This window comes from Pocillopora damicornis, chromosome 9 (assembly GCF_964200805.1).
Source record: "Pocillopora damicornis chromosome 9, jaPocDami1.2, whole genome shotgun sequence".
NCBI classification, from domain to species: domain Eukaryota; kingdom Metazoa; phylum Cnidaria; class Anthozoa; order Scleractinia; family Pocilloporidae; genus Pocillopora; species Pocillopora damicornis.
In genome coordinates, this window is record NC_142678.1 from 23,671,573 (window position 1) to 23,696,136 (window position 24,564).

The 24,564-nt window shown below is 37.1% G+C and overlaps 2 long non-coding RNA genes and 1 pseudogene across 2 annotated transcripts; all 3 read left to right on the forward strand.

Annotated features, from left to right (window-relative positions):
* Positions 1-3,179: 3,179 nt before the first annotated feature.
* Positions 3,180-5,058, forward strand: LOC149040790 (uncharacterized). Its single transcript, XR_016179781.1, has 4 exons — positions 3,180-3,950; positions 4,111-4,153; positions 4,348-4,466; positions 4,868-5,058. It is a non-coding gene; the product is annotated as an uncharacterized LOC149040790 (long non-coding RNA).
* Positions 5,059-5,270: 212 nt separating this feature from the next.
* LOC149040791 (uncharacterized) lies at positions 5,271-15,682 on the forward strand. Its single transcript, XR_016179529.1, has 3 exons — positions 5,271-13,585; positions 14,052-14,509; positions 14,805-15,682. It is a non-coding gene; the product is annotated as an uncharacterized LOC149040791 (long non-coding RNA).
* Positions 15,683-20,307: 4,625 nt separating this feature from the next.
* On the forward strand, positions 20,308-23,682 carry LOC149040792 (uncharacterized; annotated as a pseudogene).
* The last annotated feature ends 882 nt before the right edge of the window (positions 23,683-24,564 follow it).

The following is a 24,564-nucleotide window of genomic DNA, read 5'->3' on the forward strand; positions in this document are numbered from 1 at the left end:
ACTAGGACATAACCACAGGTATGTTAAATGTCTCAGTAAAGGAAGTATAGTTAGTCTAGCCTAGTCTAGTGTAGGAGTTAAGGTTGTCTTGAGTTTCCCAGAATTAATATAAAAGAAGATGGTGCCTTTTTTTCCATTTTAGAGATTGAGACATTTTCACTTTCTGAAACTCACAATAAGCTCATTTCAGCGACTTTGCATCACTTAGAAGGTAAGTAAAGAATTTAAATACTGTGACACTAGCCTGTGTAACATGGGTTCGTTGGCTGATAGGAAAACCGTGATGCGTTGCATAGAGCAGTTGGAGGAAAAAGTTATGGTTGATCAGCACTACCGGTCATCTGAAAGAGGTAAGGCCGGCATGTTTCCATCGCAACAAGTTTTTTTAGATTTTTTTTTTTCAGCATGACCTCGTGGCTCAGTTCGGATCATAGTAGGACTGGAGTCCTTTGTAAAAGGAGAGCCATAACAACAAGCTGAGAGACAACAAAGAGGAAAATTCAAAGCTTGGACATAACCACAGGTATGTTAAATGTCTCAGTAAAGGAAGTATACTATAGTCTATTCTAGTCTAGTCTAAGAGTTAAGGTTGTCTCGAGTTTGCCAGAATTAATATAAAAGAAAGGCGCGCCTTTTGTCCATTCTAGAGCTTAAGACATTTTCACTTTCTGCAACTCACGATAAGCTCATTTTAGCGACTTTGCATCACTGAGAAGGTAGGTAAATAATCATAACAATTTGACACTAACTTGTGTCAGATAGGGTTCGTTCACTGATTGGAAAACCCTGATGCGTAGCCAAAAGCAGTTCTAAGAAAGAATTATGGTCGATCAGCACTACAGGTCATCTGAAAGAGGTTAGGCCGGCACGTTTCCATAGCAACAAGTTTTGTTTTATTTTTTTTTTTCATCATGATTTCGTGGCTCAGTTTGGATCAGAGCAGGACTGGAGTGCTTCATAAAAAGAGAGCCATAACAACAAGCTGAGCTACAACAGAGAGGGTAATCCAAAGCTAGGACATAACCACAGGTTTGTTAAATGTCTCAGTAAAGGAAGTATACTATAGTCTATTCTAGTCTAGTGTAAGAGTTAATATTGTTTCGAGTTTTCCAGAATTAACATAAAAGAACAGCGTACCTTTTTTCCCATTTTGGAGCTTAGGACAATTAACTTTCTGCAACTCACGATAAGCTCATTTCAGCGACTTTGCATCAATGAGAAGGTAAGTCAATAATCATAAAAATTTGATACTAACCAGAGTAAGTTAAGTTCCTTTACTAATAGCAAAATCCTGATGCGTGATACTCCAACCTGAGCTACAACAGCGAGGAAAATCCAAAGCTAGGACGTAACCACAGGTATGTTAAATGTCTCAGTAAAGGAAGTCTAGCCTAGTCTAGTGTAGGAGTTAAGGTTGTCTTTTTCTCTAAGGTTAAGAATTAATATAAAAGAACAGCGGGCCCTTTTTTCGGTTTAAGAGCTTTAGACATTTTAGCTTTCTGTAGCTCAAGAATAGCTTATTTTCAGCGGCTTAGCATCACTGAGAAGGTAAGTAAAGAATTATAACAATGTGATACTAACCTGTGTAAGATGGGTTCGTTGGCTGACAGCAAAACCCTGATGCGTTGCATAAAGCAGTTATACGAGAAAGTTCTGGTCGTTCAGCACTTCAGGTCATCTGAAAGAGGTAAGGCCGGCATGTTTTAATTACAACAAGTTTTGTAATATTTTTTCTTTTTAGTAGGACCTCGTGGTTCACTTCGGATCTCGTCATAAACAAGAAGCACATCGAGCGCCTCATAGGTAATATGTAATCATTTGTAAGAGTTATTCTTTCTTCTAGACTATCTGAAATTTTCTGTTTACAGAACTTTTTAGGTGGTTTCCTGATCAATTGTTTTAATGACAACGTTTTACAATGTAACGTGTTTAATATTTCAACATCTTTTTTTCTCTGAACAGTTTTCTGTTTTCAGTGGGAAAAACTAGTGTTTTCAAACAAGGCCTAATCAGCAGCCCATGACGATTAAGGCCTAATCACAGATGACGATTAACTGTAAGTATTAAATTATGGGACAAATAAAGGACAACTAACACGATATCCATTGTTACATATTTCGTATGCTCAAAACACGAATTGTCTTAAATGATTGAAACTGAAACTAGCTTCATAATATAATTTTTATTTCGTTGATGTTTTCTCAAAACATCAGTATATTATCAGTTTTTATTAGCAGTAGATAAATGTATTGCCGTCTACTCCATTGCAGTTAAAGCAATCCAGAACAGTCCTTTTAACTTACTTCCAGTTCTGTGCTATCCTGTTTGGTCTGGTCCAGTGGAGTACATTCATATACAGTGCAGTACAGTCTTTATCAGTTTCCTTTGGAAACGTGGAATGCAGTTCGGTGTAGATCAGTCTAGCGAGTTGCAGTGACTGTCCTGTATAGTACTTTCCAGTTCAATCCAGGGTAGTGCAGTGTAGTGCAGTCTGGCGAAGTCAAGCTCAGACTACGACAGTCCAGTCAGGTGAAGTACAGTGCCGTCCAGTTCAGTCTTCTGAAGTGGTCCGGCTCAGTCCAGTCCAGTCCAGTCCACTCCACTGACGTGCGGTCCAGTCCATTCAGTGAGATCTGCGCCCGTCCGGTCCAATTCCAATTCATTTCCTTCCAGCTAAGTACATTTCGTTCAGTCTCCAGCATAGCCCAGGTCCATATAAGTCAACAGCAGTCGAGTCTAGTCCAGTCAAGTGCAGTGCAGAGTAGTGCAATCCGTAGCAGCTCTGCCCCGTCCCGTCCCGCCCAGAACAACTTACTGCCGTTGAGTCTAGCACAACGCAGTTCTGCTCAGTCAAGTTAGGAACAACCAAGTGCATTGCGGCCCGTCCAGTCAAGTGAAGTGCTATTCGGGAAAGTCCACATTTAAGCCCATACAAGTGTATTTCAGTCCAGTCTTGTCTTCAGTTGTCACACCAACACAATCAAGAGCGTCTACTTACGGCATTGTCGTACACAGGTCTTTTTTAATGATACCTTAATAAAAGTATACCTAATAACTGAAAAGTAAACAAGAATAATTGATAACCATTAAAACATAAAATAAAGAAATAAAATATATATCTCAATCACTGAAAACATTGATTAATTCTTGAAAAACTAAAGAAATGATGAATTAATAGGGAGAAAAAAATATGTAAACAAATTGATATATTAATAAGTTCAGAAGTAGTTACGTTGTTATTAGATACAATTTTATCGTATGGTCTATGTATATACAATATTTTTGCAGAATACTAAAATATAGCACCACGTTGTCTTAAAAGTTTGCAAGTATTTTTACTTACAAGACTCAGTTTTCCCAAGACATCAGCTGACCTTTGAAAAGACACAAGCAATCACAGGGTCACTAGTGATTCATGGTTTAATTTGAAACACTGGGATATTAGTAGAGCAGGACTGCAATAGATAATCATAACAACAAGCTGAGGAACACCTGCGAGGAGAATCCGAAGCTAGGACATAACCACAGGTACGTTAAATGTTTGAGTAATAGATTAAAAACTACTCGAAGCGGATTGTCTTCCTCTTACAAAAAGTGCTACATAGTATAGTATACTATAGTACTGAAGTTAAAGGACGGATATTAGTAGAGAAGGACTGGAGTGCTTCATAACAAGATAGCCATAACAACAAGTTGAGCTACAACAGCGAGGAGAATCCAAACCTAGGACGTAACCACAGCAACGTTAAAATTCTGAGTAATTAATTAAAGGCTAGATGAAGCGGATTGCCTTCCTCTTAGAAAAGTACAACATAGTATAGTATAGTAAAAAATTGAATTTATGCTGCGATATCAGTAAAACAGGACTGGAGTTCTTCATGAAAAGATAGCCGTAACAACAAGCTGAGCAACAATACCGAGGAGAATCCAAGGCTAGGACATAACTACAGGTGTGTTAAATGTCTCAGTAAAGGACGTATAGTATAGTCTACTCTAGTATAGTGTAATCTAGGAGTTGCGGTCGTCTCGAGTTTACCAGAATTAATATAAGAGAAGAGCGGGTTTTTTGTTTTTCCATTTATGAGCTTCAAACATTTTAACTTTCTGCAGCTCAAGATAAGCCCATTTTACGCGGCTTTCCTTCACTGAGAAGGTAAGTAAAGAATTACAACAATGTGATACTAACCTGTGTAACATGGGTTCGTTGGCTGATAGGAAAACCCTGATGCGTTGCATAAAACAGTTCTAGGAAAAGACTTATGGTCGATAAGCACCACAGGTCATCTGAAAGAGGTAAGGCGAGCAGGTTTTGATGGCAACAAGTTTTGTCAATTTTTTTCTTTTAAGCATCACCTCCTGACTCACTTTGGATCGGAGCAAGACTGGAGTGCTTCATAAAAAGATAGCGACAACCACAAGCTAAGTTAAAACAGCGTAAAGAATCCAAAGCTTGGACATAATCACAGGTACGTTAAATTTCTGAGTAATGGATTACAGGCTAGTCGAAACAGAAAAAATACTACATGGTGTAATATAGTAACAAATTGAATTTAAAGCTGGGATATCAGCAAAACAGGACTGGAGTGCTTCAGGAAAAGATATCCATAACAACAAGCTGAGCTACAAAAGCGAGGAGAATCCAAAGCTAGGACATAAACACAAGTATGTTGAATGTTTCGGGAAAGGAAGTCTAGCCTAGTCTAGTCTAGTGTAAAAGTTGAGGTTGTCTCGAGTTTGCCAGAATTTATATAAAAGAATAGCACATCGAGCGCTTCATAAGTAATATGTAATCATTTCTAAGAGTTATTCTTTCTTCTAGACTATCTGAAATTCTCTCTCTCAATTCACCCTTTTTTTCTCTGAACAGTTTTCTGTTTTCAGTGGAGAAAAACTAGTGTTTTAAAACAAGGCCTAATCAGCAGCCCATCAGAAAGGTGACAGATGACGATTAACTGTAAGTATTCAATTATGGGACAAATTAAGGACAACTAATACGATATCCATTGTTACATATTTCATATGCTCAAAATACGAATTGTCTTAATAATTAACGCTGAAACTAGCTTCATAAGATAATTTTTATTTCGTTGATGTTTTCTCGAAACATCAGTATATTATCAGTCTTTATTAGCAGTCTCGTTGCATGTAAGTCAAGTGTAGATCAACGTATTGCCATCTACTCCACTGCAGTTTAGGCAATCCAGAACAATCCTTTTAACTTACTTCCAGTTCTGTGCTAAGCTATCCTGTGTGGTCTAGTCCAGTGGAGTACATTCATGTACAGTGCAGTACAGTCTTTGTCAGTTTCATTTGGAAAGGTGGAATACAGTTCGGTGCAGATCAGTCTAGCGAGGTGCAGTGACTGTCCTGTATGGTACTTTCCAGTTCAATCCAGGGTAATGCAGTGTGGTGAGGTCAAGCTCAGAGTAAGACAAGTTGGTCCAGTGAAGTGCATGCCGTCCAGTTCAGTCTTCTGGAGTGCTGTCCGGCTCAGTACAGTCCACTCCACTGACATGCGGTCCAGTCCATGCAGTGAAATCTGCGCCCGTCCAGCCCAATTCCAATTTATTCCCTTCCAGCTAAGTACATTTCAATCCAGCATAGCCCAGGTCTATTTAAGTCAACAGCAGTTAAGTTTAGTACAATCAAGTGCAGTGCAGAGCACTGCAGAGCAGTGCAATCCGTAGCAGCTCTGCCCAGTCCCGTCCCGTCCAGTCCAGAACAACTAACTGCCGTTGAATCTAGCACAATGCGGTCCTGCTCAGTCAAGTTAGGAACAACCAAGTGCATTGCGGCCCGTCTAGTCAATTGAAGTGCCATTCGGAAAAGTCCACATTGAAGCCCATACAAGCGTATTTCAGTCCAGTCTTGTCTTCAGTTGTCACACCAACACAATCAAGAGCGTCTACCTACGGCATTGTCGTACACAGGTCTTTTTTTAATAATACCCTAATAAAAGTATACCTAATAACTGAAAAGTAAACAAGAATAATTGATAATCAATCAAACATAAAATAAAGAAATAAAATATATATCTCAATCACTGAAAACATTTATTAATTCTTAAAAAACTAAAGAAATGATGAATTGATAGGGAGATAAATAAATATGTAAATAAATTGTTATATTAATAAGTTAAGAAATCGTTACCTTGTTAAATAAATACAATTTTATCGTACAGTCAATGTATAAACAATATTTTTGCAGAATATTGCAATATAGCACCACTTTATCTTAAAAGTTTGCAAGTATTTTTTCTCACAATACTCAGTTTTCCCAAGACATCAGCTGACCTTTGAAAAGACACAAGCAATCACAGGGTCACTAGTGATTCATGGTTTAATTTGAAACACTGGGATATCAGTAGAGCAGGACTGGAATGGATAATCATAACAAAAAGCTGAGGAACACCTGCGAGGAGAATCCGAAGCTAAACATAATTAGAGGTACGTTAAATGTTTGAGTAATGGATGAAAAGATAGTCGAAGCGGATTGTCTTCCTCTTACAAAAAGTGCTACAAAGTATAGTATACTATAGTATTAAGGGTAAAGGACAGATACTAGAAGAGGAGGACTGGAGTGCTTCATAAGAAGATAGCCACTGATAGCCATAACAAGTTGAGCTACAACAGCGACGAGAACCACAGGTACGTTAAATTTCTGAGTAATGGATTAAAGGCTAGTTGAGGCGGATTGCCTTCCTCTTAGAAAAGTACAACATAGTATAGTATAGTAAAGAATTGAATTTAAGCTGCGATATCAGTAAAACCGGACTGGAGTTATTCATGAAAAGGATTTACGATTGTCTCGAGTTTGCCAGAATTAGTATAAGAGAAGAGCGGGTTTTTTTTTTTTTCGATTTAAGAGCTTCAGACATTTCTAACTTTCTGCAGCTCAAGATAAGCTCATTTTACGCGGTTTTCCATCACTGAGAAGGTAAGTAAATAATCATAACAATGTGAGACTAGCGGGGATTTTTTTTTCCATTTTAGAGATTGAGATATTTTAACTGTCTGCAACTCACGATAAGCTCATTGCAGCGACTTTGCATCACTTAGAATGTAAGTAAATAATCATAACAATGTGATACTAACCTGTGTAACATGGGTTCGTTAACTGATAGGAAAACCCTGATGCGTTGCATAAAGCAGTTAGAGGAAAAAGTTATGGTCGATCAGCACTACGGGTCATCTGAAAAAGGTAAGGCCGGCAGGTTTTTACTGCAACAAGTTTTGTCAGATTTTTTCTTTTAAGCATCACCTCGTGGCTCATTTTGGATCGGAGCAGGACTGGAGTGCTTCATAAAAAGATAGCAACAAGCTGAGATACAACAGAGAGGAGAATCCAAAGCTAGGGCAACCACAGGTACGTGAAATTTCTGAGTAATGGAATAAAGGCTAGTCAAAGCGGAATGTCTTTCTCTTAGAAAAGTGCAACATAGTACAGTATAGTAAAGTATTGAATTCAAAACTGAAATATCGGTAGAGCAGGACTGGACTACTTCACGAAAAAATGGCCAAAACAACAAGCTGAGCTACAACAGCCTGGAGAATTCAAAGTTAGGACATAACTACAGGTATGTTAGATGTTAGTTTAGTCTTGTAGAGGAGGGAACTTCGGCGGGCTCGTTGGCTTATAAGAAAACTCTGATGCGTAGCATAGAGGAGTTGGAGGAAAAAGTTATGGTCAATCAGCACTATAGGTTGTCTGAAAGAGGTAAGGCCGGCATGTTTTGATTGCAACAAGTTGTTAGATTTTTTTTCTTTTCAGCATGACCTCGTGGCTCCCTTTTGGATCATAAACAAGTAGCACATCGAATGCTTCATAGGTAATATGTAATCATTTGCAAGAATTATTCTTTCTTTTAGACTATCTGAAATTTTTGTTTACAGAGCTTTTTAGGTGCTTTCCTGATTAATTGGTTTAATGACAACCTTTCACTACTTACCATGTGACGTGTTTAATATTTAAACACCTTTTTTCTCTTAACAGTTTTCCCATTTCACTGGAGAAAAACTAGTGCTTTTAAACGAGGCCTAATCAGCAGCCCGTCAGAAAGGTCACAGATGACGATTAAGTATTCAGTTATGGGACAATTCAAGGACAACTAACACGATATCCATTGTTACATATTTCGTATGATCAAAAACACGAATTGTCTTAAATGATTGAAACTGAAACTAGCTTGATAAAATAATGTTTATTTAGTTTATCTTTTCTCAGAACATCAGTACATCATCCGTCTCTATTAGTATTTTTTTGCATGAAAGTCAAGTGCAGATTAATGTATTGCCATAAACTCCATTGCAGTTTAGGCAATCCAGAACAGTCCTTTAACTTACTTCCAGCGCTGTGCAAAGCTCTCCTGCGTGGTCTAGTCCAATGAAGTACATTCACGTGCAGCGCAGTACAGTCTTTTTCAGTTTCATTTGGAAACGTGCACTGCAGTACGGTGCACATCAGTCTAGCGAGGTGCAGTGAACTGACTGTCCTGTATGGTACTTTCCGGCGGTATAGCGCGGTATAGTGCAGTCTGGTGAAGTGAAACTCAGGCAAAGACCGTCCAGTTCAGTCTTCTGAAATGCTGTCCGGCTCAGTCCAGTCCAGTCCAGTCAAGGCCACTCCGCTGACGTGTACTCCAGTCCAGTTTAATCCGGTCCAGTCATTTAAGTGGAGTCTGTTCCCGTCCCGTTCAAATCTATTCGTTCCCGTCCAATTCCATTCATTCACTTCCACCTTACTAAATTTCAATCTAGGATAGCCCAGGTCCATATAAGTTAACAGCAGTCGAGTCCAGTCCAGTCAAGTGCAGTACAGAGCAGTGCAATCCGTAACACCTCAGCCCATTTCCGTTTCGTCCAGTCCAGAACAACTAACTGCCGTTGAGTCTAGCACAACGCAGTCCTGCTCAGTCAAGTTAGGAACAAACAAGTGCATTGCGGCCCGTCCAGTCAAGTGAGGTGCTATTCGGAAAAGCCCACATTTAAGCCCATAAAAGTGTATTTCAGTCCTGTGTTGCCTTCAGTTGTCACACCAACACAATAAAGAGCGTCTACTTACGGCGTTGTCGTAGACAGGTCTTTTTTAATGGTACCTTAATAAAAGCATACCTGATAACTTGAAAATAAACAAGAATAACTAATTATCAATAAAAGATAAAATAAAGAAATAAAATTTATATCTCAATAACTCATAACGCTGATTAACTCTTAAAGAACTAAAGAAACGATGAATTGGAAGGGAGATGAATAAATATGTAAATAGATTGATTTATAAATAAGTTAAGAAATACTTACGTTATTAACTGAATACAATTTTATCGTATGGTCAATGTATTTAAAATGTTTTTGCAGAATATTAAAATATAGCACCATTTTGTCTTAGCGGTTTGCAAGTATTTTTTCTCACAAGACTTAGTTTTACCAATACGCCAGCTGACCTTTGGAAAGACATCACAAGGTCGCTAGTGATTCATGGCTGAATTTGCCACACTGAGATATCAGTAGAGCAGGACTGGAATGGATAATCATAACAACAAGCTAAGCAACAGTTGCAAGAAGAATCCAAAGCTTGGACATATGCACAGGTACGTTACATTTCTTGGTAATGGATTAAAGGCTAGTCAAAGCGGATTGTCTTTCTCTTTCTCTCGTTCGATTCAATACCTTACTTAAGTAAGGTATTGAATCGAACGCTGGGAGATTAGTAAAACAGGACTCGAGTGCTTCGTGAAAAGATAGCCATAACAACAAGCTGAGCTACAACAGCAAGGAGAATCAAAGACTAGGACATAACCACAGGTATGTTAAATGTCTCAGTAAAGGAAGTATAGTATAGTATAGTCTAGTCTAGTGTAGGAGTTAAGGTTGTCTCGAGTTTGCCAAAATTAATATGAAAGAGGAGCAGGCCTTTTTTTCGATTTAAGATCTCGAGACATTCTAACTTTCTGCAGCTCAAGATAAGCTTGTTTTCAGCGGCTTTCCATCACTAAGAAGGTAAGTAAAGAATTATAACAATGTGATACCAACTTGTGCAAGATGTGTGCGTTGGCTGATAGGAAAACCTTAAGGCGTTGCATAGAGCAGTTGGTAAAAAAAGTTGTGGTTGATCAGCACTACAGGTCATCTGAAAGAGGTAAGGCCGCCATGTTTTGATAGCAACAAGTTTTGTTAGATTTTTTCTTTTTAGTAGGACCTCGTGGCTCAGTTCGGATAAGAGCAGGACTGGAGTCCTTCTTAAGAAAATAACCATGACCACGAGCTGAGATACAACAGCGAGGAGAATCCAAAGCTAGGACATAACCACAGGTACCTTAAATTTCTGACTAATGGATTAAAGGCTAGTCGAAGCAGATTGTCTTCCTCTTAGAAAAGTACTACATAATATAGTATAGTAAAGAATTGAATTTAAAGCTGGTATATCAGTAGAGCAGGACTGGAGTGTATCAGGAAAAGATTACAATAACAACAAGCTGAGCTACAACAGCTAGGACAATCCAAGGCTAGGACATAATCGCAGGTTCGTTAAATTATTCAGTAATGGAATAGAGGCTAGTCGAAGCAGATTGTCGTCCTCTTACAAAAGTACCACATAGTTTAATATTAATAGTATTGAATTTCAAGCTGGGACATCAGTAGAACAGGACTGGAGTGCTTCACGAAAAGAGAGCCATAACAACAAGCTGAACTACAACAGAGGAGAATCCAAAGCTAGGACAAAACCACAGGTATGTTAAATGTCTAGTGATTCATGACTGAAGTATAGTATAACTTAGTCTAGTGTAGGAGTTAAGGTTGTTTCGAGTTTGCGAGAACTTGTTTAAGAAAAGAGCGCGCCTTTTTTTCGATTTAAGAGCTTCAGACATTTTAACTTTCTGCAGCTCAAGATAAGCTCATTTTCAGCGGCTTAGCATCACTGAGAAGGTAAGTGAAGAATTATAACAATGTGATACCAACCTGTGTAACATGGGTTCGTTGGCTGATAGGAAACTCTGATGCGTTACATAGAGCAGTTGAAGGAAAAAGTTTTGGTCGATCAGCACTACAGGTCATCTGAAAGAGGTAAGGCCGGCATGTTTTGCTTGCAACAACTTTTGTTAGATTTTTTTTCTTTTCAGCATGACCTCGTTGCTCAGTTCGGATCAGAGCAGGACTGGAGTGCTTCACAAAAAGATAACTACAACCCCAAGCTGAGCTATAACAGCGAGAAGAATCCAAAAGTAGGACATAGTCACAGGTACATTTAATTTCTGAGTTATGGATTAAAGGCTAGTCGAAGTAGAAAAGTACTACATATTATAGTATAGTAAACAATTGAATGTAAAGCTAGGATATCAGTAAAACAGGACTGGAGTGCTTCATGAAAATATAGCCATAACGACAAGCTGAGCTGCAACAGCGAGGAGAATCCAAGGTTAGAACAATAACCATAGGTATGTTAAATGTCTCAGTAAAGAAAGTATAGCCTAGTTTAGTCTAGCGTAAGAGTTGAGGTTGTCTTGAGTTTGCCAGAATTTACATAAAAGAAGAGCGCGCCCTTTTTTTCGATTAAAGAGCTTGAGACATTTTAACCTTCTTCAGCTCAAGATTAGCTCATTTTTAGCGGCTTTCCATCACTGAGAAGGAAGGTAAAAAGTTATAACACTGTGATAACAACCTTTATAAGATGGGTTCGTTGGCTGATAGGAAAATCCTGATGCGTTGCATAGAGCAGTTGAAGGAAAAAGTTATGGTTGATCAGCACTACAGGTCATCAGAAAGAGGTAAGGCCGGCATGTTTTGATTGCAACAACTTTTGTAAGATTTTTTCTTTTCAGCATGACCTCGTTGCTAAGTTCGGATCAGAGCAGGACTGGGGTGCTTCAAAAAAAGATAGCCACAACCACAAGCTGAGCTATAACAGCGAGAAGAATCCAAAACTAGTAGGACATAGCCACAGGTACATTTAATTTCTGGCTAGTCGAAGCAGAAAAGTACTAAATAGTATAGTATAGTAAACAATTGAATGTAAAGCTAGGATATCAGTAAAACAGGACTGGAGTGCTTCATGAAAATATAGCCATAACGACAAGCTGAGCTACAACAGCGAGGAGAATCCAAGGCTAAGACAATAACCATAGGTATGTTAAATGTCTCAGTAAAGAAGAAGTATATTAGCGGAGCTCGTAGAGCGTAGCCCTATAATTATACAAAATAGTAATTACCAATCAAGCCGAAAAAATTTGGATGTACGACCGTACGACCGTACAACCGCACACAGTGCTACTTTTAACATGCGTGATCAACTATACCGCGGGCACGCCAACGCCACGGCTTTGTCCAGAAGTCCAGTGGTCAGTGCACTGGGCTCCGAGTCGGACGACCCGGGTTCTAGTCCTGGCCGGGGCAATGTGTTGTGCCCTTGGGACATGCGGGAAAAAAATGCGAGCTCCGCTTTTAGGCTTAGCTAAATCTATATTATCAGTCTTTGTTGACAGTCTTCTGCGTTCAAGTCAAGTGTAGTACCATTAACTCCATTGCAATTTAGGCAATCCAGAACAATCCTTTCAAGTTAAGTCCAGTGCTATGCAAACTATCCTGTATGGTGATTTCCAGTTTAATCCAAGACAGTGCAGTGTAATGCAGTCTGGTGAAGTCAAGCACAGTCTATAACAATCCAGTGCAGTCCAGTGAAGTGCAGTGCCGTCTAACCCAGTCCAGTCTTGTGGCCCTCACTACAGTCCAGTCCCGTCCACTCAAGTGAAGTCCCATCCACGCAAGTAGATTGCAGTGTATTTCCATCCGGCACATCCCAAGTCCATAAAAGCCAAGTGCAATAGTCCAGTCCAGTCCCGCCCACTAAAGTACAGTGCGGTGTATTTCAATCTGGTACGTAATTTCTAGCTCAATGCAGTCCCGGTGAGTCAAGTGAAGTGCGACTTAGGGTAGTGCGGTGCTGTCCATTAGAGTGAAGTGCCATTCAGAAGAGGCCACATTCAAGTCCAATTCAGTAAAGTCCGGTTCATTCCAGTCCAATTCAGTCCAGTCACATCAGCCCAATGAAGTTTCTACAAATACTGTCGTGGAGAATTTTTTTTAAATGATAGCTTAATAAAAGTATACCTAATAACTTAAAATACACCTGAAAAAAATTGATAAATTAAAAAATGAAATGAGGAAACGAAATAAATCTCAATAACTAATAACAGCGATCATTTCTCAACTTAATTCCTAGGAAGATAAAGAAATAATAAATAAGTAGGAAGATGAAAAAATATGTAAATAAATTAATAAATAAATAAAAGATTGATAAATATAATATTATTGTATGATTTATGTATTTAAAATTTTTAATACAGAATATTAAAAGCAATTGCAACGTTTTAAAAGTTTCCAGGTATTTTCTTCTCCCAAGACCAAGTTTTACTGAGACATCAGCTGAAATTTGCAAGGACACAAGCAACCACAGGATGGCCAGTTATCTGTGGCTGAATTTGTCATTCTGGGATATCAGTAAAGCAGTACTGGAGTGCTTCATGAGAGGATAATCATAACAACAAGATAAGCTACAGCTAGGAGAAGAATCCAAAGCTAGGACATAACCACAGGTACGGTAAAATTTCTAAGTAATGGAAGTAAAAGCTAGTCAAAGAAGATTGTCTTCCTCTAAAAAAAGCACTTATGATTAAGTGATAGAGCTTAACCCTTACATTAGTCTTAAATTGAAGAAAGAACGAGTGTTCTGATCGCATTCAATCTCAAGAATATGACTTCTTGTTATAGTTTCTATGGCAAAATAAATTAAATTATTTTACAGGCATCTATATATTTTACAGTAGGGTATACTACAGTATAGTATAGCATAGTTTGGTACTGCACTCTATAATAGAGTATAGGAGTTATTGTTGTCTCGAGTTTGATAGAAAGAATAGAAAACGGATTTAGGAGGTAAAAACATTTTAAAATTAGTGCTGCTCAAGATACGCCCGTTTTCGGGAGCTGTGCAGCACTGAGTAGGTATGTAACGAAATATTATGTTACTAACCTGAGTAAGATGGTTTGCTTTGCTGATAGGAAAACCCTGATGCGTTGCACCGAGCTGTTGGAGACAAAGGTGATACCCTAAGCTCTACGGATCATATTGTGGATTTCAACAAGTTTTATTCGATTTCCTTGTTTTTTTGTTTTGTTTTGTTTTGTTTTTTTTCAGCAGGACCTCGTAACTCACTCCAGAGCACATCATAACGAAAAGGGCATCAGACACTTTAAAGGTAACATCGAAACATTTGTAAGAATTATTCTTGACTCTGGAATATCTGAAATTTTCTGTTTACAAAATTTTTGAGGTGGCTTCGCGACTCATTGCTTTGATGTCAATGTTTAATCATTTACAAGTAACATGTTTAATATTTCAATCCTTTTTTTTTCTGAAAGTTTTATGTTTTCAGAGGAAAAAACTATCAACGGATAGTGCTTTTAAACAAAACTCTGTTATCCAATCAGCTGCCCATTGGACTGGCCACAGATGACGAGTAAGTGTTAGTATTAAGTCCGGGGACAATTCAAGGCAACTTACATGATTTCTGTTGTTGCATTTCATATGCTGGAAACGCAAATTGTCTTAAATATGTGCGACTAGCACTAACTTAAAAAAATGATTTAGTTGATGTTTTCTCAATCCTTAGTATACTATCAGCCTTTATCAGCAGTCTTTTGCATTCATGTCAAGTGTAGTACCATGAACTCTATTGCAATTTAGACAATCCAGAATAGTCCTTCTAAGTTAAGTCCAATGCGATGCAAACTATCCTGTATGGTTATTTCCAGTTCAATCCAAAACAGTGCAGCGTAATGCACTCTGGTGAAGTTAAGCACAGTCTATAGCAATCCAGTGCAGTGCTGTCTGGTCTAGTCCAGTCTTGTCCCGCTCACTGCAGTCCACTCAAGTAAAGTCCCATCCATGCAAGTAGATTGCAGTGTATTTCCATCTGGAACAGCCCAACTCCATGAAAGCCAACTGCAACACTCCAGTACAGTGAGGTGCAGCGCTGTCCAGTCCAGTCCAGGCAGTCCCGCCCACTGAAGTACAGTGCAGTGTATTTCGATCTGGAGCGCAATGTCAAGCACTATGCAGTCCTGCTGAGTAAAGTGAAGTTCAACCAAGGGAAGTGCAATGCCGTCCATTAGAGTAAACTGCCTTTCGTGATTGAGCATAGCCCTTACATTAGACTTAAATTGAAAAGAGAAAAAGTGTTCTTATCGCTTCCAAACTCGAAAATATAGTATCTTATAATAGTTTTATGGCAGTGTAAGTAAAAATTATTATACATGCATTGAATATCATACAGTAAGATATACTACAATACAAAATAGTATGGCATAGTTTTGGCACTGTTCACCATAGTATAGTATAGGAACTAATGTGGTCTCAAGTATAATAGAAAGAATAAAAAAAAGATATTAGTGCAGCTCAAGATAAGTCCATTTTCGGGAGCAGTGCATCACTGAGTAGGTATGCAAAGAAATATTATAATGTTATGATTCTAACCTGAGTTAGATGGTTTGGTTCGCTGATAGGAAAACCCTTATGCGTTGCATCGAGCAGTTGGAGAAAGACTGAATATCCATTAGCTCTACAGATCATCTAAAAAGAGGTAAGGCCGGTATGTTTTGATTGCGATAAGTTTTGTCAGATTTCTTTCTTCCTTTTTACTCACTCACTTTTTTCTCACTCACTCCAGATCTCAACATAACGAAGTAGGGTATCAGTACCTCGAAGGTAACATAGAAACATTTGTAAGAATTGTTCTCGGTTCAGAAAATTTCTGTTTAGAGAATTTGTGAGGCGGCTTCGCGACTCATTACTTTGATGTCAATGTTTAATAATTTACAAGGTGACATGTTTAATATTTCAATCCTTTTTTTTCAGAGGAGGAAAACTATCAATGGGTGGTGCTTTTAATCAAGGCCCGGTTGTCCCAAGTGTAATTATTAAGTCAGGTGATAATTCAAGGACAACTCACATTATTACTATCATTGCATTTCATATACCGAAAACACAAATTGTCTTAAATATGTGTGATTAGCATTAGCTTACAAAAATATGATTTAGTTGATCTTTTCTTAGCCCTTAGTATATTATCAATCTTTATTAGCAGTCTTTTGCGTTCAAATCAAATGTAGTACCATTAACTCCATTGCAATCTAGGCAATCCAGAATAGTCTTTCCAAGTTAAGTCCAATGCAATGCAAACTATCCTGTATGGTGATTTCCAGTTCAATTAAGACAGTGCGGTATAATGCAGTTTGGTGAAATTAGGCAGTCTATAGCAATCCAGTGCACTGAATTGCAGTGGTGTCTGGTCCAGTCCAGTCTTGCCTCGCTCACTTCAGTAGTTTTACCGAGACATCAGGTGATCTTTCAAAGGACACAACCAACCAAAGGGTACCCAGTGATTCGTGGCTGAATTTCTAACACTGGGATATAAGTAGAGCAGCATTGGAGTGATTCATGAGAAGATGATCATAACTACAAGCTAAGCTACAGCTACAAGAAGAATCTAAAACTAGGATACAAGCACAGGTACAATGAAATTTCTGAGTAATGATAGTAAAAGCTAGTCAAAGCAGATCGTCTTCCTCTAAAAAAAAGCACCCCTGAAGGGGTGATAGAGCATAGCCCTTAATTTAGTCTTAAGTTGAAAAGAGTACAAGTGTTCTTATTGCTTTCAAACTCGGGAATGTCGTATAATAGTTTTTATGGCAAAATAAGTGAAATTATTACACGTGACTCTATGTACTATACAATAGGGTATAGTATAGTATAATGTAGCATAGCATAGTTTGGTACTGTACACATAGTTTGGTACTGTACACCCCAAGTCCATAAAAGACGACTGCAACAATCCAGTTCCGTGAAGTGCTGTCCTGTCCAGCCCAGTCCAGCCCAGTCCAGTCCCACCCACTGAAGTACAGTCCAGTGTATTTCAATCTGGAGCGCAATGTAAAGCGTAATGCACTCCGGCTACGTCAAGTGAAGTACAACCCTAAAGCAGTGCGGTGCTGTCCATTAGAGTAAAGTGCCATTCAGAAAAGGCCACATTCAGGTCCCAGTCAGCGCAGTCTGGTCCAGTCACAGCAGTCTGATGAAGTGTCTACAAATGCTGTCATGGTGAGCTTTTTCTAAATTATAGCTTCATAAAACTATACCTAATAACTTAAACTACACTAAAAAATTGATAAATAAAAAATTAAAATAAAGTAATGAAATCTTAATTACCAATAACCGTGATCATTTCTCAACTAAGTTCCTAGGAGGATAAAGAAATGAAGAATAAGTAGGAAGATGAAAAAATAGGTAAATAATTTGATAAACCAATAAAAAATAATAAATATAACATTATTATATGTATTTATGATTTTTTTAATGCAGAATATTAAAACGAAATGGAACGTTTTAAACGTTTTCCAGGTATTTTTTCTCCTAAGCCCAAATTTCACTGAGAAATCGGCTGATCTTTGGACACAAGCAATCAAAGGGTCTCCAGCGAATTGTGGCTGAATTTGTAACGCTGGGATATCAGTAGAGCAATAGTGGAGTGCTTCATTAGAAGATGATCTTAAGAACAATCTAAGCTACAGCTGCGAGAAGAATCCAAAGCTAGGACATAACCACAGGTACGATAAAATTTCTGAGTAATGGAAAAACTAGTCAAAGCAGATTTTCTTCCTCTAAAAAATCACTCATGAACGGGTGATAGAGCATAGCCCTTTAATAAGTATTCACTTGAAAAGAGAACAAGTGCTCTTATCACCTTCAAATGCGCGAATGTGACATCTTATAATAGTTTTCATGGCAAAAAAAGTGATATCATTACAAGTGCATCAAAGTACTATACAGGAGGGTGTAGTATAGTATAGCATAGTTTGGTACTGTACACTATAGTATAGTAGTTAATGTTGTCTTAAGTTAGACAGAAAGAATAAAAAAGGGATTTGGGAGCTTAAAACATTTAAAAATTCTTGCAGCTAAAGATAAGGCGGTTTTCGGGAAGTGTGCATCAGTGAGTAGGTACGTAAAGAAATATTGTAATATTATGTTACTAACCTGAGTAAAATCGGTTGGTTCGCTAATAGGAAAACCCTGATGCGTTTTATGGAGCAGCTGGAGAAAAACTTAATATCCGTAAGCTCTACAGATCATCTAAAAAGAGGTACGGCCGGCATGTTTTGAATGCAACCAGTTTTGTTAGATTTTTTTATTTTTTTTTCAAAAGGACCTCGTAACTCCCGATCACTTCGTGAAGAGGTAGAGCATCAGATACCTCAAAGGTAACGTAGAAACATTTCTAAGAATTATTCTCGGTTCTGGACTATCTGAAATTTTCTGTTTACAGAATTTGTGAGTTGGCCTCCCGACTATTTTAATAATTTCCAAGGTGACATGTTTAATATTTATATCCTTTCTTGTATTCTGAAAGTTTTTTTTTATCAGAGGAGAAAAACCATCAGTTTGAAATGCTTTTAAACAACGCCCAGTTATCCAATCAGCAACCCATGGGACTGGTAACACATGACGATTATGTGTAAGTATTAAGTCAGGGGACAATTCAGGGACAACTTATATGATTTCCATTGTTGCATTTCATATCCTCGAGACAAAAATTGTCTTAAATATATGCGACTGGCACTAGCTTCAGAAAAACTATGATTTAGTCGGTCTTTTCTAAATCCTAAGTATATTATCAGTCTTTGTTAGCAGTCTTTTGCAGTCAAGTCAAGTGTAGCACCATCAACTCCATTCCATTCTACGCAACCCAGAACAGCCCAACAGAGTCAAGTCTAATGCTATGCAAGCTATCCTGTATGGTGATTTCTGGTTCAATCCAAGACAGTGCAGTGTAATGCAGTCTGGTGAAGTCAAGCACAGTCTATAGCAATCCAGTGCAGTGAAGTGTATCGCTGTCTGGTCCAGTGCAGTCCTGTCCCGCTCACTCCAGTCCAGTCCCATCTACTCAAGTCAAGTCTCATCCATGCAAGTACATTGCAGTGTATTTCCATCCGGAACTATCCAATTCAATATAAGCCAACTACAACAATGCAGTGTAGTGCTGTCCAGTCCAGTCCAGTCCCGTTAACTGAGGTATATTGCATTGTATTTCAATCTGGTGCACAATGTCGACCGCAATGCATTCCAGCTGAGACTAGTGAAGTACAACCAAGGGCAGTGCGGTGTCATCCATTAAAATAAAGCTCTATTCAGAAAAAGGCCCTAGTCGAGTCAGATTCAGTGAAGCTCAGTACAGTCAGTCCAGTCACATAGGCCCAACGAAGTGTCCTACAAATACTGTCGTTGAGAGCCTTTTCTAAATGATAACTTAAAAAAGTATACTTAATAACTTAAAATACACTAAAATTTTGATAAATAAAAAGTCGAAATAAAGTAATAAAATAAATCTTGATAACTAATGACAGCTATCATTTCTCAACTAAATCCCTCAGGGGATAAAGAAATGATGAATAAGTAGGAAGATGAATAAAAATGTAAATAAATTGATAAATAAAAAAAGGTTAATAAATGTAATGTTTTTGTATGATTTATGTATTTATGATTTTTAATGCATATTTTTAAAAGATGCAATGTTTTGAAAGTTTTCCAGGGATTTTTTTCTCCCAAGACCTAGTTTTACTTCGACATCAGCTGATCTTTGGAAGGACACAAGCAACCGCAGGGTCGCCAGTGATTCGTGGCTGAATTTCGAACACTGGGATATCAGTAGAGCAGTACTGGAGTGCTTCATGAGAAGATGATCATGACAGCAAGCTAAGCTACAGCGGCAAGAAGAATCCAAAGCAAGGACATAACCACAGGTACGATAAAATTTCTGAGTAATGGAAGTAGAAGCTAGTCAAGGCAGATTGTCATCCTATTAAAAAAGACAGTCATGAACGGGTGACAGAGCATAGCCCTTGCATTAATCTTAAACTGAAAAGAAAATAAGTGTTCTAATCGCTTCCAAACTCGAGAATATGATATCTTATAATAGTTTTCATGGCAAAATAAGTGAAATTATTACACATGCATCTACTTACTATACAGTAGTGTATAGGATAGTATAGTATAGCATAGTATGGTACTGTACTCTATGGTATAGTGTAGTATAGGAATTAATATTGTCTCAAGTTAGATAGAAAGACTAAAAGGGATTTGGAATACATTTATACATTTAAAAATTATGGCAGCTCAAGATATTCTCATTTTTGGATGCTGTGCATCACTGAGAAGATATGTAAAGAAATATTTAAATGTTACGATACTAACCTGTGTAAGATGGGTTTGTTCGCTGTTGGGAAAACCCTGATGTGTCGTATTGATCAGTTGAAGAAAAACTTGATATCTATAAGCTCTACATATCATCAAAGAAGAGGTAAGGCGGGCATGTTTTGATTGCAACAAGTTTTGTTAGATTTTTTTTTCAGCATGACCTCGTTACTCACTCCGGATCACATCGTAGCGTAGTAGGGCATCAGTCACTTCAAAGGTAACATAGAAGTTGTTATTTTTCTTAATTTATACATGAAAGTTAGGAACTATTACTTAAATCGTATAACAATAATATAATTATAAAATTTATCATTTATTGCAGTCTAGCACATGCCCATTTGAAAACCTTTATTGGAAACTTTTGCCCATAAATATTTCAACATCAGAAACATGTTCAATAAAAATATGAAAAACTTAAGAAATTGCAAAAGATAACCATATTTAAAAACAACGTTAAAGCTTTTGATTGGATTTAAAAATAATATCTGGTATTGTATAGGTTCGCTATGAAGCATGGATGCATCTGCTTCTAGGCAACTAAAAATTCACCAAGCATTCTAATGTCTATTATTATCACTTGATTACTTAGAAAAATAAATTCCTAATATGTTATTAACCAACATATTAAATATGCTATCAGTGAACTTCCTAGGTAACTTATACATTCACTGGGAGAGTACCTTCGAGATAGAAGATAGCAAAAAAGAAAGAGGTGTCTGTTGTGCAAACTGCATTTAAGTTAACTGACGAGGCTATTGATGAATTTAAAGCAATCCATAATAAATGGGAGTTCGAAGTGTGTGAGAAAAATCCCCACGATGCACTGCTTAGAGATAACTTCAGAGGAAGTCATTTTAGTGAGAATTCCTTGAACACATTACTTAGTTTTTGGTTCAACTTAATGTTGCACCTAACAGGGAGTTGCAAAATACAACGTGTGAACAATGGCAACATCTCAAATTGATTTTCCATGCAACTTATTACAACCGAACATTTATTTTTGTATTCAATACAGTCGCTCCACACTGCAGAAAATATGATGCGAAGAGCCAACTCATGATGTAAATGAACATTCATCTTCCAAACAAGTATATTTTAAAATTACACTTTTATGAAAACATTATGTCAGAAGATGCACACTTACAGCAAATTCCCAGCAGAGCTACTATGTTCTTAAACTTAATATATCTAAAAATGCTGTAAATCATTGAGTTTAAGTTGTGTTTATTTTGTGAATGTTGTAGGTATTTATTCGAGTGGAAAATCCCATGTGCTTCGCTTGGGAGCTCCCTTTAAGCCGCTGTTGGAAAAAAATTCCAACCCTTGGATGACAAGGTAAAGTGCATCTATTTTTTCAACGTATTTACCCAGTAAAAAATTCAAAACAATTTTTTCTTGAAGAAATGTACTCATCTCTACTGAGAAGAACATCTTGTCCAAATAACAAACTTAGGTTTGAAACCCGGTAAGGGTAATTAGTGGATTCTTAACCAAGATATCCCCTTAGCACCAATAATAAAACAATCTTCCCATCTGTGCTTACAAAATCAGTGCTACGAGAGACATGCTCAACTAACTGAAATTTTAAAAAATCATGAGAAGTATATACTACAAGAGTCTTACCATCACATAATTAAAAGCAAAGGCAATTATCCTGCAAGTCACTGTAAATTCGTATGCTCAGAAACTGTGATGATAATACATATATGAATAAGTTTAAACTGGTTTAAGAAATATACAAGACAATTTTTATATCATATATGTCCTTACATTTATATGGGTTTCTTTTGGTCTTTTGTATATGACAGAACACCTTGGAAAGCAACCTGGTAACGGTAACCTGTATCAATGATGTAACTGAAAAACAATTATCAAACACAGTTTTAACACAGGTATAACCAAAATTCATCCGAAAATTACATCTAAGCGTGTTTCCAATCATGTTTACAACATTTTTTATTCTTCAGGTTGTATTAATTCTTTTAAATTCAAATTAAAGAAGATCCCTGACAATGTCGATGAACTAAATGGGGAATCAGCATGAACTCTCCAACCAAAAATTTCCTCAAGAGCAATTGAGATAGCACATTCGCTTGTAAACACTTTTTTATTGCAATTGTGTAAGTATTACAGGTAGAAATAAGCTTTTATATAACATGCAAACTGCTCAATCTGCAGCTTTGCCTTACTAACATCATTTATCTTAGTATAGATTATGTTAGCAGACTTCTCAAGAAAAAGTGCATTACTTTCTTCAACAAGTTCAAAGCGCCAATTGTGTAGACTTTGATCGCTAGATTTTGATCCACTTTATTTGTTCCATTTTTCAAATAGAAGGGTTTCGCAATAATAGTAATTTTTATAATAATTATTATTACTAGTTATAACAGCCAAAATGGCAATCTTAGGTACAGCTGTTGGACCAAAACTTCAGAGTTTGCATGTTATTGAAAGGGGCAGTATAATAAGTATATTAATCCTTTTTCAATTTTCTCTCTCCAACAGGTTCACTCAATGAGAAGACATATATCATAAATACCGTAAAATGAAAATCTGATGAGCAGTCCATCTATGGTTCCAGAAGGAATGAATGAAATATTTCATGCCATCCTGTTTTCTCCAGGCCCTGTCCTAAGTTTCTAAAGATAAGTGAAAAAAAAGGTCTTCAGGTGCCACGGCATTGACAACATGACCAGCAAAGATCTGATGATAACAACAGTTGATAAAATCTCACAGCATCAATTTGATTATGTGTAAACTTTCATAGCACCGTCAAATAATTCAAAAGTCAAACAGCAACTTGAAACTTTTACATGAAACGTAATTCCAAGCTATTGGCAGTTCGCTTATTCTGATATAGACAAGTCTGTTATAGGTTTAAACATCTTGTGTGTTATCTCTAATTCACGATTCAATCTACCATTGAATGACCAAAACAAATAAAAAATCTGTTAAACAAAATAAAATGTCAAAGTGCATCAAGTAGATATACCTCCTGTAGCAATACTTTAAATCAAAACATTTATAGGCCACTGCTTAAACTTAGTGGTGAATAAATTCCTACTGCCTACCTTAAAAAAATTACCAAAATCTGAAAACCTCAGTTGAACTGAAAACATCATAACATGGGACTAAAAGATTTTCCAATTAAAATTTCAGTAACAAATATTTCTAAAGCATTAAAAACTAAAACCATGTATATTCAATTCTGCAGTAAATTCTACGCCAAATTTTCTCAAATACATATTTCTAGATTTACTTCTGTAAGGAGCAGCTGCCAGAGGATCGCAATGCCGCCGTGGTGTTTTCATCAAGACTCGAAAAAATTGGCATGTCGCTGCCCAAGTACGTTGGTGCTTATGAGATGGCTGATAGTGAAGGGTAAGTTAATATGTTTATTACTTTTACAACTAGACAATAGATAGAAACTACAACCTTAAACTAAATAATTAAAAAAAAAAAAAACAAGTTGAAAAAGAGGAACTTTTCAAACTTGACCTTTATTAGGCAAACTACAAATATGCGGTACCATTCTGAATACAAGCTGGCAACCAGATGTTTCTTGTTCACATTATAGATTTGTTCAATTTGAAATTAGTAAAGTAATTCGTATCTTTTTTCAATTGCATCAAGCATAATCAAAGCCTGTATTAAGCAAACGAAGTTAAGAAACCATTCAAACTAGAAGTAGAAATTGACATGCCCTAATATAGCCTTACACTCTTATTCAATTACAAATGCGTTTAAAGGAGAGCGAAACTAAATAATTATGATGATAAAAACACGCCAGCACCAGTTATTATGAACATAGTTGCTAATTCAATCTTTAGTCCAATTCGATTCGATATTAGCAATTGCAGTTTACTTTTGTATTGAAACCTTGAATGAACCTAACTTAATATCGCTCCCTTTTATCTACATACAGTGTCAAACGTGAAGAGGACTACAAAATCAGGAAAGAGGCAGAAGAATATATATCCTAAGAGGCCGCAACAGCCAGAACAATCTTAAAATTTTCCTTTTCCAAATCACTATGATAAGCCTTTGAAAAACCCTTTTTTATGAAATAGAAAAACCGTAACAACTTCGAAAAGTTTCCTGAATTGAATAATTTTAAAGGCAGACTTATACCAGTACAAAATGTAACAATTATCTTAATAAAAAAACCAATTCTTCAAGCGCCAGCCAACGATAAGCATGTAATTCAATTGCCACACAGTTAGTAATGGCAAAGTATAAGATTCCTTGCCTATATTTTTGTAT